This window comes from Limulus polyphemus, unplaced genomic scaffold (genome assembly GCF_000517525.1).
Source record: "Limulus polyphemus unplaced genomic scaffold, Limulus_polyphemus-2.1.2 Scaffold4628, whole genome shotgun sequence".
Taxonomy (NCBI): domain Eukaryota; kingdom Metazoa; phylum Arthropoda; class Merostomata; order Xiphosura; family Limulidae; genus Limulus; species Limulus polyphemus.
The window spans coordinates 79,827-83,941 of NW_013670238.1; the positions used below are offsets into that span (position 1 = coordinate 79,827).

Here is a 4,115-nt window from a genome sequence, read left to right on the forward strand (position 1 = left end):
TAATTTTAAAGTATCCATTCTCCAGTTTAAACATTTAAACAATATAACACCTAAATTTGGTAATTTTAAAGTATCCATTCTCCAGTTTCAACACTTAAACAATATAACACCTAAATTTGGTAATTTTAAAGTATCCATTCTCCAGTTTCAACACTTAAACAATGTAACACCTAAATTTGATCATTCTAAAGTATCCAATCTCCAGTTTCATCACTTAAAACTGTGTATATGATTTAAAAAACAATTACTAAATTTCAAAAAAAACAATTAGAACCCATGAAACAATTAAAGGCAACTATAAGAGAAATGTTCATTATTAAAAGGGCAGATTAATAAACTAGATAACATTCATTATTTAACTAGAAAACTACACAAAATTACTATTGGAGATGTTGAGAAAGTCATTTAAAATAGTTACATCTATGAATGGTTTTTATTGATCATCCTGAGAACATTGTGATTTAAGTGACTACAAAAACGTCTGTTGCCTCGTGGCTTAACAATTGCTACTCCCATCAAAAAGGCTTAACATTGAAGATTATGTACTGAATTTTGAACAGTTATTGCAACAACTTTCTAAACAAAAAAATCTGGCCTAGCAGCATTGGATCTTTCAATATCATATGAACTCGGTAAAGTTCATTGTTTTAATCTTTTTGAATAATTATGACACTTGAAGTAAACTTATGAACACATTGTAAGCAAGGATGAATTTAAAATTATAAAAAGTGAATAAAAATTACAAATATTATTAAAAAAACCCTGATAAAGGAAATAATATAGCCATTTTAAACATAATTGACTATATTGTTACGACAGCGGAAGTCGCGTGACGCTGGAGTTTCTCGAATTATCAAGGAACCCTGCGAATGTCCGAGTGTTTGCTAGACACCCTCTTTTTTAATACATAAGCCTGGCAAAGAAAGCCATCGAGGAGACAGATCGGATAGATAGATAGATATAGAGATAGATAATTGAGTCAAGCGAACATCAGTGATTTTAAACCATTTTAAACATAATTGACTATATTGTTAAGTCAGCGGAAGTCGCGTGACGCTGGAGTTTCTCGAATTATCAAGGAACCCCGCGAATGTCCGAGTGTTTGCTAGACACCCTCTTTTTTAATACATAAGCCTGGCAAAGAAAGCCATCGAGGAGACAGATTGGATAGATAGATAGATAATTGAGTCAAGCGAACAGGAATGATGGTAATATAAAGTGTGTGTTTTGTTATCGAGATTGCAAACGTATTGACTGTGGAAATTCTGTGTATTACAAAGTTGTATTGAGAAAGAATAAACTAGTTTTAATTAAGAAAGGACTTGTATCGCTGAAGTTCCTCAGAAAGAATTTATACCGGAAATTAACAAATGAGCAGATACATAACAATATTAACAAACTAAGCAAATTAATCCAAGTTAACTATTGTATTCTCAAAATAAACTGAAATTAATTAGAATATTTATAATAACTTAAAACGAATATTAGTATTTTTAACTACAATCTGTCATTGAGAACAAAAGCTATAAATGCTTAAGTATGTAAGCCAGATGCTTCTATCTTTTAATATAATAATATATACATACAGTGAAGTTCGGTATATTCCATTCCTTAACAGTAATCAAGCCTAACACTATTGCTCTATTTTGCCATCTTCTTAAGAGCCTTAACAGTTAAAGAAAAGGCCTACTATTTACTATATGCCCAATACTATAGCAACAGAGCAAACAAAAGTAAGCCTAATTTAGTATCAAATTGCACAATATAACTAAATTGATCAAAATGACTTGAAATTAATTAGAATATCTGAAAGAAATTAAGAGTAATAATAATTGGAGATTCAATGAAAATAAAATATAAGAAATCCTAGATTTTAGTCTTCAATCATTTTTGCTATACAGTGCCCTCTCTCTTTCAACTTTTTCTTATTATTAAAATTTTCAGATTTTAAACTGCATCCACACCAGGTTTAGTGAAACATTTTGTAATGAATATCACAGATTAAAATATTGCATTTCCAAAGAAGTTAACTTCGCTGGATGAATTTCATCTCTTTAGTGGGCTTTCCTGATCAGGAACGTGAAGCAATTGGATATTTTTGAGGGAATTTTATAATTGCTTCAGTATGTTTATCACTTTAAAATAGTTAATGAAAGATGTTATAACGATTTTCTCAGTTTTAAGTGAACATATACAAGAAGAAATTGCATAAATAAAAGACATCTGTATTACGAAATAAGGTCAAGAGCTGGGAAAGTACAGCTAGCTGGTTAAGTGGTATTGAGAATTACAAGTTAGGAGTTATAAAAAACAAAGCTATGACAGAGATGTTGAGAAAAATGCTAGCATAAGTGATTGGCAGTGATCAATTACTGACTCCAACTCGTTAGTACTGTGAAAGCTATGAAAAAGTTGATGTTAACACAAAAAAGCGGTACTTTGATTATATATTCCTTACACGACTTTGATGTACTAGCACAAGTGAGAAGGCAACCGGCTAACTCACCATAACAGTAACCAATCACTTGAGAGTTTTCGTTATGGTTTTGGACTAGCCCGGGAAGTTGCACAGATCGACGAATAAAATTTTAGAACTACTTGCGAGTAGTCAGGAATATTATTTGGAAGGTCGACAGAATACAGAGAAAATATGGATTAAAAACTTGTGTCTGGAGCCAAAAAATCAGTTGTTCTTGAGCTCCTTAGAGTTATCTCCAGGAAAAATTGGCATTCTATGAATACGAAGGTATCAAATCTCCAGAAGTATACCAATCCAACTCTGTTGTAAGTATGAAATTGCTATCTCTCTTGATCAATTAATGTAGTTAAAGGAAGGTTGTTAACTGAAAGGTGAAAAGTAAAGTTGCGAGAAAATAACGGTTCAGTAAATGTTTAACTATTGATATTAACGGTGTATTGATAATAACGGTGTATTGATATTAACGGTGTATTGATACTAACAGTGTATTGATACTAACAGTGTATTGATACTAACAGTGTACTGATAATAACAGTGTACTGATAATAACAGTGTACTGATAATAACAGTGTATTGATATTAACAGTGTATTGATATTAACAGTGTATTGATATTAACAGTGTATTGATATTAACGGTGTATTGATATTAACAGTGTATTGATATTAACAGTGTATTGATAATAATGGTGCATAATATGTGGAAAGATTTAATAAATATTATATTTTGTTCAATGTTAATCTTGGAATCCGTTTCTTTATTCTAACTGTAAATTACCTTGAGTTAGCGACTTGTGAGCTCCATTCACCACTGCAATCCTCAACTAAATAAATTTGATGTATTTGGCAGTATAATTGAAACTCCAACAATTAGCCCTAAGTGCACTGACCGTTACAAATGCACGGTCCATCTACACTGAGTGGTCACAAGTAAATAGACACCTAATTTTTCATCATTTAACTGATTTATGCTAACTAATTTGTGTTCACAGAGCACTATATAAATGAAAATGGTCCGCACACTAATTATCTTGTGCTACAACATGCTTAGAACTCAAGGTTCTCTCGAATTGTCAGATTTTGTTAGAGGAAGGATAGTTGGTCAAGCAGATAGTGGAATAAGTCAGCAGCAAATTTCGCAGAATTTGGAAATCCCGCTTTCGACAGTCAACAGAATCATCGTGCAGTTCAGGAAACACGGCAAGAAAACAACTGAGCAGCATCTGGGTCGTCCTGGTCCATCGGAGAGGACAAAAAGGGCTGTCAAGAGGAGCATCGAAATGGATCCCAGATTAACGACTACAGAAGTGGCCAAAGTTGGTGGGATGAGCCCGAAATCTGTTCAACGGATTCTCCACAGATTGGGTTATCATTGCAGAGCAGCTAGACAGAAGCCCTTATTAAGACCTGCCAACATAGTCAGACGAAAGAAGTGGGCAAGTGATATGATGACCAAGCCTCTGGACTTTTGGAAGACCGTATTGTTCTCAGATGAATCAAGATTCGCTAAATTTTCAGACAGTGGAAGGATATGGGTCTGGAGAATGCCTCACCAAGAGTTTTGGCTCAACAGATTGCAACCAACTGTGAAGCATGTTTGGGTTGGTGGGAAATCGAGCTTAGTGGAGTGCGTTGACA

The 4,115-nt window shown here is 33.3% G+C and overlaps 1 protein-coding gene across 1 annotated transcript in view; it reads right to left on the minus strand.

Annotated features, from left to right (window-relative positions):
* LOC106471443 overlaps positions 1-4,115 on the minus strand; it is a 16,560-nt gene that overhangs the window by 11,376 nt on the left and 1,069 nt on the right. The gene's annotated exons all lie outside the window — the stretch shown is intronic.